We start from the raw sequence: 13,762 nt of genomic DNA on the forward strand, positions 1-13,762 counted from the left end.
TGTATACAGGCTATATACAGAGCTGTGTACTGTCATCTATACTGTATACACGGCTATATACAGAGCTGTGTGCTGTCCTCTATACTGTATACAGGCTATATACAGAGCTGTGTACTGTCATCTATACTGTATACAGGGCTATATACAGGGCTGTGTGCTGTCCTCTATACTGTATACAGGCTATATACAGAGCTGTGTGCTGTCCTCTATACTGTATACAGGGCTATATGCAGGGCTGCGTGCTGTCCTCTATACTGTATACAGGGCTATATACAGAGCTGTGTGCTGTCCTCTATACTGTATACAGGGCTATATACAGAGCTATGTGCTGTCCTCTATACTGTATACAGGGCTATATACAGGGCCGTGTACTATCCTCTATACTGTATACAGGGCTATATACAGGGCCGTGTACTATCCTCTATACTGTATACAGGGCTATATACAGAGACATGTACTGTCCTCTGTACTGTATACAGGGCTATATACAGGGCTGTGTGCTGTCCTCTATACTGTATACAGGGCTATATACAGAGCTGTGTGCTGTCCTCTATACTGTTTACAGGGCTATATACAGAGCTGTGTGCTGTCCTCTATACTGTATACAGGCTATATACAGGGCTGTGTGCTGTCCTCTATACTGTATACAGGGCTATATACAGAGCTGTGTGCTGTCCTCTATACTGTATACAGGGCTATATACAGAGCTGTGTGCTGTCCTCTATACTGTATACAGGGCTATATACAGAGCTGTGTGCTGTCCTCTATACTGTATACAGGGCTATATACAGATCTGTGTACTATCCTCTATACTGTATACAGGGCTATATGCAGGGCTGCGTGCTGTCCTCTATACTGTATACAGGGCTATATACAGAGCTGTGTGCTGTCCTCTATACTGTATACAGGGCTATATACAGAGCTATGTGCTGTCCTCTATACTGTATACAGGGCTATATACAGGGCCGTGTACTATCCTCTATACTGTATACAGGGCTATATACAGGGCCGTGTACTATCCTCTATACTGTATACAGGGCTATATACAGAGACATGTACTGTCCTCTGTACTGTATACAGGGCTATATACAGAGTTGTGTGCTGTCCTCTATACTGTATACAGGGCTATATACAGAGCTATGTGCTGTCCTCTATACTGTATCCAGGGCTATATACAGAGCTGTGTGCTGTCCTCTATACTGTATACAGGGCTACATACAGGGCCGTGTACTGTCCTCTATACTGTATACAGGGCTATATACAGAGCTATGTGCTGTCCTCTATACTGTATACAGGGCTATATACAGAGCCGTGTAGTGTCCTCTATACTGTATACAGGCTATATACAGATCTGTGTACTATCCTCTATACTGTATACAGGGCTCAGAAGCCAGGAGGCAGAGCACGGAACCCGTGCCCCGTACTGGGAGTGACGGCAGCGGCAGTGGTAGTGGAGCATGGACGGCTACCCACAAGTTAAAAAGTTGACTGTTTTATGGACTGTCACCCCTGTTGAACGCCCTCAAGTTCAGGAGGAGGCCATCTGCTCCGCAGGTGTGGGGTGGCAGAACGGTTTAAAGTTTTAGAAAACGTACCTCCCGATGTGGGAAGATGTATGATTGTAATGTGTTTATTTTTCCTTTTTCCAGTTTTAATAAATGTTGGTGCCTAGACGGCCCGAGGACGGGCCGTGTTTTACCAAGGGGGTGTGTGACGCCCTGGCACAGCCAGGTTGTCACAGAAAGAGTTAATCCTCCTTGGTAATCTGATCCCACACCGATGCAGCAGGACAAACCACAGCCCCCAGGGTAAGAGAAAAGCAGAGCAGAGGGGAGGGGCTGGAGCAGAGTGTAAGGAGAGGCAGACAGAAGAAAAGTCTGGAGTTGTAGCTCCCAGGCTGATGGTGAAGCGTGCTCCGAGAGGGCCGGGACAGGCTGCAAGTGAGGAAGGGGCCAGAGGTAGCCAGGCAATATGCTAATGCATCTCAGAGTTGCCAGCTGCTCATTTACATCCAGTATCTGGGCTTCCAAATGTGCAACGTGCGCACATCTCGAACAACAGTATGCACCCTCGAACGGCTTTTCAAGGACTGCATACATGAGACAAGATGTACACTGGATCGCATTAGCAATAGTGGCGCACATTTTCTAATGGGGATAGCACTAAACAAATGATAAGTAATTAAACAACTAAATACAAACAATTCTACTCACACTTACTTTTGCTCACACTTTGCTCACTCACGCTCACAATGAAGAAGACAGGCTAAAATTCAGGCTTTCAGAAGTCTTCCTTCCGGCTGTAACGGCCAAAACCCGGTTCTCCTTGAGCTCGCGGTGACTCTTCACTTATCCCAGAAGGCACTGGGAATATGCAAATTATCCTCGCAAGACTCCTTCGCTGGCTTATGATGTCACAATTTCTTTCATATTGTCCACCACTGACCTATAATGCCCCAATTTGCTTCATAATGTCCCCCATTACCCTATAATGTCCCCCATTACCCTATAATGTCCCCCACTGCCTTATAATATCCCCCACTGCCTTATAATGTCCTTCCACCGCCTTATAATGTCCTTCCACTGCCCTATAATGTCCTTCCACTGCCCTATAATGTCCTTCCACTGCCCTATAATGTCCCCCACTGCCCTATAATGTCACCCACTGCCCTATAATGTCCTCCATTACCCTATAATGTCCCCCACTGCCCTATAATGTCCCTCACTGCCCTATAATGTCCCCCACTGCCTTATAATGTCCTTCCACCGCCTTATAATGTCCCCCACTGCCCTATAATGTCCTTCCACTGCCCTATAATGTCCTTCCACTGCCCTATAATGCCCCCCACTGCCCTATAATGTCCCCCACTGCCCTATAATGTCCTTCCACTCCCCTATAATGTCCTTCCACTACCCTATAATGTCCCCCACTGCCCTATAATGTCCCCCACTGCCCTATAATGCCCCCCACTGCCCTATAATGTCCTTCCACTGCCCTATAATGTCCCCCACTGCCCTATAATGTCCCCCACTGCCCTATAATGTCCTCCATTACCCTATAATGTCCCCCACTGCCCTATAATGTCCCCCACTGCCCTATAATGTCCCCCACTGCCCTATAATGTCCTTCCACTGCCCTATAATGTCCTTCCACTGCCCTATAATGTCCCCCACTGCCCTATAATGTCCTTCCACTGCCCTATAATGTCCTTCCACTGCCCTATAATGTCCTCCATTACCCTATAATGTCCCCCACTGCCTTATAATGCCCCCCACTGCCTTTTAATGTCCTTCCACCACCCTATAATGTCCTTCCACTGCCCTATAATGTCCTTCCACTGCCCTATAATGCCCCCACTGCCCTATAATGTCCTTCCACTGCCCTATAATGTCCCCCCTGCCCTATAATGTCCTCCACTGCCTTATAATGTCTCCCACTGCCTTATAATGTCCCCCACTGCCCTATAATGTCCCCCACTGCCCTATTATGTTCCCCACTGCACTATTATGTTCCCCACTGCCCTATTATGTTCCCCACTGCCCTATAATGTCCCCCCACTGCTCTATAATGTCCCCCACTGCTCTATAATATCCCCCACTGCTCTATAATGTCCCCCACTGCCCTATTATGTCCCCCACTGCCCTATTATATCCCCCACTGCCTTATAGTATCCCCCACTGTTCTATAATGTTTCCCATTGCCCTACAGTGTCACCACTGCCGTATAGTGTGCCCACTGCCCTATTATGTTCCCCACTGCATTATAATGTCCCCACTGACTATTATGTTCCCCACTGCCCTATTATGTTCCCCACTGCATTATAATGTCCCCACTGCTCTATTATGTTCCCCACTGCCCTATTAACAGAGCCGTGTACTGTCCTCTATACTGTATACAGGGCTATATACAGAGCTATGTGCTGTCCTCTATACTGTATACAGGGCTATATACAGAGCTATGTGCTGTCCTCTATACTGTATACAGGGCTATATACAGAGCTGTGTGCTGTCCTCTATACTGTATACAGGGCTATATACAGAGCTATGTGCTGTCCTCTATACTGTGTACAGGGCTATATACAGAGCTATGTGCTGTCCTCTATACTGTATACAGGGCTATATACAGGGCCGTCTACCATCCTCTATACTGTATACAGGGCAATATACAGGGCCGTGTACTATCGCGCGCGTGCCAGCAAAAAGGGCTCTGCATGCCCAGTGTGGCACGCGTGCCATAGGTTCGCCATCACTGTTATAGACAATACCCAGAAATCATGGACCTAGGTGCAACAACTCCGATCTAGTCATCTCTGTACTGAAACATCTATAATGGAGTTGATGTACATGTGCCGCCCCCACGCCCGTAGCAGCCGGACTGCTCGGATCCAGACCAGCTGAGTGGCTCGAGGGATCCTCCGGACCCGAGGGTCACGCGGACATGCCGAATGAAAAAGGGGGGAACGTAGTGGTACGGGCTTGGCCGTACTCGGTTTGTGACGCCACCCACAGTGTGTGGTGAAGAGGGACACCACCGCTGTTGTTTTGGGGGCACCTGGGAGAGATGCGATGGCAGCTCGATGTTAACCCCTCCGTGGATAGGGATGATTGACCCGGGGCCCAATGTCTCTGTGCAGGGTATGGCGATGACAAGGGACTGCGCACCCGGACGTACCAGGGGATGTTTGGTTACTCACAATTAAATGAATCACACGAGTCTTTTGGTAAACCAAGGTGCTGGTGGCCAGCCGCCGCAGCCTATTGTACTCTGGTCCCCCACCTGGGCTGGTGGTCGCCGTCTTTTCCTCTGCACTATTATTGTTGTTTGTTTAGACTTCCCGGTATGGAACACGGGAGTCCGCTCCCGGCCTTTTGTGTACCTGAGGAGCCGTGCCCACTGACGCTGACCTATTGGATCCATGGGCCCTGGCGGTTGCCCTATCCCTCTCTGTGGGTGGTTGTCTGCTTTTGGGACTTTGGTTGGGACAGAACCTGTAATTCTGCCCTCAATCGGTTGATTAGCTAGGCTGTTGGTTCCCTCTGTGCACGGTTTCCGGGTCGGGTCTCCGGTGTCGGTACCAGCGGGCTCCAACCCTGTCCCGGTCCATCTCGGATCTCCAGCTCCGTCTTCCTATCGCCTGCCGACGGAGACCACCGTCTGCCACCTAGCCAAGGTACCAGGGCCCCAACCCTGGCACTGTTCAACTTCAGCTACTCCTCTGCTGGAGCTACACCTAGCCCCAGCCTCCACTCCTCTCCACTTGAACTCCAAAACTTCACTGCTTGTTTTACTGCCCTGGGCTGTTTAGATCCCTAGGTGGGCGTTCCTTAACCACCTGGTCCTGCCCACTGGTGTGCCTGTCTTGCCCTGATGGGGGTGACTAGGGTTTCAGGTGGCTGAGTGTAACCCTGCGAGGGAAGATGTTATGCGGGGCCCTATGTGTGACTACCCGGTTTTGTCAGGGTGTCACATACACCAGACATCCTTATAGACAGTACAGTGAGCTCAGACATCATGAGCCTCAGTGCAGCAACTCCGATCTAGTCACCTCTATAGTGAGATAGAATGGAGTTACTGTACAGAGGATGTTCCTTACAGACAGTGCTGTGAGATCAGACATCATGAGCCTCAGTGCAGCAACTCCGATCTAGTCACCTCTATAGTGAGATAGAATGGAGTTACTGTACAGAGGATGTTCCTTACAGACAGTGCTGTGAGATCAGACATCATGAGCCTCAGTGTAGCAACTCCGATCTAGTCATCTCTGTACTGAAACATCTATAGTGGAGTTGATGTACACCAGACGTCCTTATAAACATTGCTGTGAGATCAAACATCATGAACCTCAGTGCAGCAACTCCGATCTAGTCACCTCTGTAGTAAGATAGATGGAGTTACTGTACAGAGGACGTTCCTTATAAACAGTGCTGTGAGATCAAACATCATGAGCCTCAGTGCAGCAACTCTGATCTAGTCACCTCTGTAGTGAGATAGAATAGAGTTACTATACAGAGGACGTTCCTTATAAACAGTGCTGTGAGATCAGACATCATGAACCTCAGTGCAGCAACTCCGATCTAGTCACCTCTGTAGTGAGATAGAATAGAGTTACTATACAGAGGACGTTCCTTATAAACAGTGCTGTGAGATCAGACATCATGAACCTCAGTGCAGCAACTCCGATCTAGTCACCTCTGTAGTGAGATAGATGGAGTTATTGTACAGAGGACGTTCCTTATAAACATTGCTGTGAGATCAGACATCATGAGCCTCAGTGCAGCAACTCCGATCTAGTCACCTCTGTAGTGAGATAGAATAGAGTTACCATACAGAGGACGTTCCTTATAAACATTGCTGTGAGATCAGACATCATGAACCTCAGTGCAGCAACTCCGATCTAGTCACCTCTGTAGTGAGATAGATGGAGTTATTGTACAGAGGACGTTCCTTATAAACATTGCTGTGAGATCAGACATCATGAGCCTCAGTGCAGCAACTCCGATCTAGTCACCTCTGTAGTGAGATAGAATAGAGTTACCATACAGAGGACGTTCCTTATAAACATTGCTGTGAGATCAGACATCATGAGCCTCACTGCAGCAACTCCGATCTAGTCACCTCTGTAGTGAGATAGAATAGAGTTACTATACAGAGGACGTCCCTTATAAACATTGCTGTGAGATCAGACATCATGAGCCTCAGTGCAGCAACTCCGATCTAGTCACCTCTGTAGTGAGATAGATGGAGTTATTGTACAGAGGACGTTCCTTATAAACAGTGCTGTGAGATCAGACATCATGAACCTCAGTGCAGCAACTCCGATCTAGTCACCTCTGTAGTGAGATAGAATAGAGTTACTATACAGAGGACGTTCCTTATAAACAGTGCTGTGAGATCAGAAATCATGAACCTCAGTGCAGCAACTCTGATCTAGTCACCTCTGTAGTGAGAAAACTAGAACGGAGTTGCTGTTAAGAGGGTTTTCCTTAGGCCACAGCCACACTAGCATAAGGCATCAGATGAGATATGCTAATGGCACTTGGATCAGCTTCTGCCGTAAGTGTGAGTCGAGTGTCATTATACAGTGATCCGATCCAGTGATTGGATCACAGGTGCAGAGGAGAGGGAGGGATTAATCTCTCCATCTTCTCCATTACTTATCTCTGCGTGTATCCAGATGTCATCTGAGCGCAATGCGATGTTTCACACGCATCCATAGACTTGTATGAGTGCAAGTGAGTCCAGACTCCCTGCAATCGCAGCATGCTGCCATTTTTTCCTCAGTCCGATTGGGACTGAAGAAAAGATCGTAGATCTGAGCTGCATCATTGTCTAACATGAAGCCGAGTGCAATGCGAGATTTTCTCGAGTCATACGCCAGTGTGACTCTGGCCTTATAGACAGTAAAGTGCCCAGAAATCATGAACCTCAGTGCAACAACTGCGATCTAGTCATCTCTCTACTGGGCAGTGGTGTAACTAAAGTTTGATGGGCCCCAGTGCAAAGTTTGGACCTGGGCCCCCTCAACACAGACACACGGGGTACGGGATAATGATGTTAAGGCTTGGCTCTTTCCCTCAGCACCTAGGTTTCCCATGATCTGAAATCCTTCTTTCTATCATCATCCAGCTTTACTTTGTTGTGATATCTATCTTGTCCTCAGCACCCAGCATCCCCATGCTCTGCTATACATCTTTCCCTCAGCACCCAGCTTTCCCATGATATCAGAGTATTGGAAAGCTGGGTGCTGCGGGAAAGAGCCTCTTTCCATCAGCACAAAACTATCCCATCCCAAGCTTGTGTATTTGTCCCCCCTCATATATATAGTTCTCCAAATACTATAATGGCCCCCACATAGCCTTCCATATACTATATTGGGTCCCACGTAACCCTTCATTTTATTAGAATGCACCCCATAGTCCTCCTTGTATTATAATGCATTTCTCATAGTTCCTCAATGTATAAGGTAGCTCTCATAGCCCTCCAATTATTATACTACAACTCCCATATTCCTTCATGTATTATAATTCAGATCATAGTCCTCCATATATTATAATGCAGCCCCCATAGTCATGCATGTATTATAATGCACCCCACAGCTCACCATGTATTATAATGCAGACCCCATAGGCCTCCATGTATTATAATAATAATAATAATAATATTTATTTCTATAGCGCCAACATATTCCACAGCGCTTTACAATTCAGGAGGATCATATACAAGCAAGTAACAATTATAGAAGATACAATATTTAAAGGGAAAAAAGGCAACCCTGCTCCTGAGAGCTTACAATCTACAATGAGATGGAGGGACAAGGTACAAGTGCTTATTTACAATGACAATCCAGCCATCTCATGGGGGATAGATAATGGCTTCCTGGACCAGTTGGCCAGAGCCTTGAGATGCATTTGGGTGCCATGGAGTTTGACGTGGGGTTATGTTCTGATAAGTTGTGGAGGGACTATGTGAAATTAGTTCGGCTAGGGAGTGTGTTAAAAAGATGCGTCTTTAGGGTGCGTCTGAAGCTGAGTAACTTGTGATTCGTCCTAACTTCTTGGGGTAGAGCGTTCCAGAGGTTTGGTGCAGCTCGGAAGAAGTCTTGGATTCAGGTGTGGGAGGTTCGGATTAGTGTGGATGTTAGTCGAAAGTCATTTGCAGAGCGTAGAGAACGGGTGGGGTGATAGACAGAGAGGAGGGTGGAGATGTAGGTTATGATTATGTAGATTATGTATAATAATGCAGCCCCCATAATCCTGCATATATTATAATGCAGCCCCCATAGTACTCCATGTATTACTGTATAATGAACTCCCCATAGTACTCCATGTATTATAATGCAGCCTCCAAAGTCCTCTGTATATTATACTGAACCTCATAGTCCTGCATATATTATACTGAACCTCATAGTCCTGTATATACTGCACCCCATAGTCTTCTGTATATTATACTGCACCCCCATAGTCCTATATGTATTATAATGCAGTCCCCATAGTCCTGTATATACTGCACCCCATAGTCCTCTGTATATTATACTGCACCCCCATAGTCCTATATGTATTATTATGCAGTCCCCATAGTCCTTCAAATTGTATTATTCACCTCATAGTCTTTCATGTATTCTAATGCAGCCCTATGGTCCATGTATAAGGTAACGCCATTAGTCCTCATATAATGCAGCCCCCATAGTCATATATGTATTATAACGTAGCCCCATAGTTCTTCATATTGTATTATGCAGCCCCATAGTTCTCCATGTAAATGCACCCTCGCATTCCATGTATAAGGTGTCCTTCATATTGTATATTGCAGTCCCATAATCCTCTATATACAGTCATATGAAAAAGTTTGGGCACCCCTATTAATGTTAACCTTTTTTCTTTATAACAATTTGGGGTTTTTGCAGCAGCTATTTCAGTGTCATATATCTAATAACTGATGGACTGAGTAATATTTCTGGATTGAAATGAGGTTTATTGTACTAACAGAAAATGTGCAATCTGCATTTAAACAAGATTTGACCGGTGCAAAAGTATGGGCACCCTTATCAATTTCTTGATTTGAACACTCCTAACTACTTTTTACTGACTTACTAAAGCACTAAATTGGTTTTCTACCCTCATTGAGCTTTGAACTTCATAGGCAGGTGTATCCAATCATGAGAAAAGGTATTTAAGGTGGCCACTTGCAAGTTGTTCTCCTATTTGAATCTCCTATGAAGAGTGGCATCATGGGCTCCTCAAAACAACTCTCAAATGATCTGAAAACAAAGATTATTCAACAAAGTTATTCAGGGGAAGGATACAAAAAGTTGTCTCAGAGATTTACACTGTCAGTTTCCACTGTGAGGAACATAGTAAGGAAATGGAAGAACACAGGCACAGTTCTTGTTAAGCCCAGAAGTGGCAAGCCAAGAAAAATATCAGAAAGGCAGAGAAGAATGGTGAGACCAGTCAAGGACAATCCACAGACCACCTCCAAAGACCTGCAGCATCATCTTGCTGCAGATGGTGTCAATGTGCATCGGTCAACAATACAGCGCACGTTGCACAAGGAGAAGCTGTATGGGAGAGTGATGCAAAAGAAGCCGTTTCTGCAAGTACGCCACAAACAGAGTCGCCTGAGGTATGCAAAAGCACATTTGGACAAGCCAGTTACATTTTGGAAGAAGGTCCTGTGGACTGATGAAACAAAGATTGAGTTGTTTGGTCATACAAAAAGGCGTTATGCATGGAGGCAAAACACACAGCATTCCAAGAAAAGCACTTGCTAACCACAGTAAAATTTGGTGGCGGTTCCATCATGCTTTGGGGCTGTGTGGCCAATGCCGGCACCGGGAATCTTGTTAAAGTTGAGGGTCGCATGGATTCAACTCAGTATCAGCAGATTCTTGACAATAATGTGCAAGAATCAGTGACAAAGTTGAAGTTATGCAGGGGATGGATATTTCAGCAAGACAATGATCCAAAACACCGCTCCAAATCTACTCAGGCATTCATGCAGAGGAACAATTACAATGTTCTGGAATGGCTATCCCAGTCCCCAGACCTGAATATCATTGAACATCTGTGGGATGATGTGAAGCGGCTGTCCATGCTCGGCGACCATCAAACTTAACTGAACTGGAATTGTTTTGTAAACAGGAATGATCAAATATACCTTCATCCAGGGTCCAGGAACTCATTAAAAGCTACAGGAAGCGACTAGAGGCTGTGATTTTTGCAAAAGGAGGATCTACCAAATATTAATGTCACTTTTATGTTGAGGTGCCCATACTTATGCACCTGTCAAATTTAGTTTAAATGCGGATTGCACATTTTCTGTTAGTACAATAACCTCATTTCAATCCAGAAATATTACTCAGTCCATCAGTTATTAGATATATGAAACTGAAATAGCAAAAACCCAAATTGTTATAAAGAAAAAAGGTTAACATTAATAGGGGTGCCCAAACTTTTACATATGACTGTATAATGCATCCCTATACTCCATGTATAAGGTAACCCCATTAGTCCTCCATATAATGCAACCCCCATAGTCCTATATGTATTATAATGCACCCCATAGTCCTTCATGTATAATGAACCCCTATAGTTCATGTAAAAGGGATCCTTTATATAGTATTATGCATCCCTTATATTCCTACATATAGTATTATGCACCCCTTTTATTCCATCATATAGTATTATGCACCCCTAATATTCCTCCATATAGTATAATACAACCCTTATATTCCTCCATATAATAGTATGCACCCCTTATATTCCGCCATATACTAGTATGCAGCCCCCATATAGTGCACCACAATATTGTGTGCCCCAATATAATAATTGTGCTCCAACATATAGTTATATGCAGCCCCCATATACTATTTTGCAACCCCCATATAGTAGTATGCTTCCCCATAGTCCTCTGGCCATCCTGATTAAATACACAAATATACTCCCTTCTCCTCATTCCCCACTGCCCCAGTCTCCAGCGTGTGTCCACTGTTCTGCCACTCTGACATTTTAGCACAGTGGCACGCAGTAGTGACGTCACCGCGCTCCTCTGTGCTGACACATCAGAGTGTCACAGACACAGCGGGAGAATGATGAGAAAGGGAGGGTTCTGCTCCTTCTCTCATCATTCCTTTCAATTGTATTGGCATCTGTGATGCCGATATAAATGAAAGTGCGATCCTAAGCAGGGGGCCCGCAGGAGGGGGTGGTCGATGCCGGCGCTGGCATCGGGCCCCAGTGACTCACGGGCCTAATAGTGGTGAAGTGGCCTGCCTCTATTGGTGGTATACCATTGGTGGAGGCTACAAGGAGATCATCAAAAAAATCCACTCCAATCTAGACAGCTCACTAGTGAATCATCTATAATGGAGTTGCTAAAATGAGGTCCTCAAAAAGCAACTACAATCCAATATTGTAGATTGTGACGACTCTGCTGCGCTCTGTTACGCTTCTCCCTGTGAGGCTCTGCCCAATCTTCAGAAAAACATCCATTCTAGTCACCTCCGCACCGACCTGTCCATAGTGGAGGCTATGATGAGGTCCTCAAGAAATCCACTCCAATCTAGCCAGCTCACTAATGAATCATCTAGAATAGAGTGGCTAAAATGAGGTCCTCAAAAAATCAACTACGAGCCAATATTGTAAATTATTATGACTCTACTACACTCTGTTACGCTTTCCCCCTTTAGGCTTCGCCCAATCTTCAAAATAAACTCCATTCTAGTCACCTCAGCACTGACCTGTCCACAGTGGAGGCTACGATGAGGTCCTCAAAAAATCCACTCCAATCTAGACAGTTCACTAATGAACCATCTAGAATGGAGTTGCTAAAATGAGGTCCTCAAAAAATCAACTACAATCCAATATTGTAGATTGTGACGACTCTGCTGCGCTCTGTTACGCTTCTCCCTGTGAGGCTCAGCCCAATTTTAAAAAAAACTCCATTCTAGTCACCTCCGCACCAACCTGTCCAGAGTGGAGGCTATAAGGAGATCGTCAAAAAATCCACTCTAATCTAGCCGGCTCACTAGTGAATCATCTAGAATGTAGTTACGAAAATGAGGTCCTCAAAAAATCATCTCCAATCCAATGTTGTAAATTATGACAACTCTGTTGGCTGCATTCTGTTTGCATGTAGCAGATTGGGTGCAGAAATGTTCTCCATGAAATCTGCACCTTCTGACAAAAAAATGCACCAAAAAACACATGCGTTTTGGTACATTTTGGTGCCATACGTTTTTCTTAATGTAGTCAATGGGTTGAAGGGCTAAAAAGTGAAGGAGGAAACACAATAATATTGACATGCTGTAGATTGCACCTGTCGCGGGCGGTGGGGCACTGCGCTCACCACGCTCGGTCCGGCGCTGCTGCTGCTCGGTGGCTCGAGCGGTGGGCCGGATCCGGGGACTCGAGCGGCGCTCCTCGCCCGTGAGTGAAAGGGAGGTAGTTCGGTTTGGGGACTTGGTCCGTGACGCCACCCACGGGTTGTGGTGAGGTTGGGCACCACCGCTGCTATTGACGGGGATCCCGGGAGCGACGGTAGGGAGCAGCTGGGATGTTTCTCTCCCCTCTGTGGGTAGGGGGTTGGTGGTCCTGGGGCCCAGTGAGGAGTCGGAGAGGCAGGGTTGGCAAGGTGCAGGGTCGCTTGGACTGCGCAGCGCGGTGCCGGATGGCACGGTAGTACTCACTCAGCCACAAATGGATGCAAAGTCTCTGGTAAACCAAACGGCTGGATGGACGGGTCCCGCAGCCGGCTGCTGTGGTTTCTCCCGGACGGGTGGTGGTGGCTGCCTTTCCCTGCACCTTTTGTGTATGTTAGGTCCCGATGGCTTCCCACCGGTAACCCGCTCCCCAGCGTGTATATGTGCCGGAGGAGCCCTTTTGCCCGCAGGCTCTGGCCCTGGGAACTCTAGCTGTGGCAGTAGCTGTATTTCCCTTTTGCTGGTTGGACGGTTGCCTTCAATCGGGTCTTGGCTGTTAGGAAACCCCTGGGGTTCCGGTTACGAACGGATTTGACATGTTTAACGGCGACTCCAAGCCTGGTCGGGGTCCGCAGGCCCTGCCGGTTTGTGCTGGCTTCACTTTGCTCCCCGGTTCGGTACCGGCGGGCCACCGCCCGTCCCCGGTCCTACGGTTCCGCGTTGATCTGCCTCTCCAGCAGACGGCCACCACCGTCTGCCAACCTTGCTCTCGGTGCCCGGGCCACGTACCCGGACACAGTCAGTTTGCTCCTCTACTACCACTTCCCTAACTGCACTCGAGCT

The sequence above is a fragment of the Anomaloglossus baeobatrachus genome, chromosome 12 (assembly GCF_048569485.1).
Source record: "Anomaloglossus baeobatrachus isolate aAnoBae1 chromosome 12, aAnoBae1.hap1, whole genome shotgun sequence".
Lineage (NCBI taxonomy): Eukaryota > Metazoa > Chordata > Amphibia > Anura > Aromobatidae > Anomaloglossus > Anomaloglossus baeobatrachus.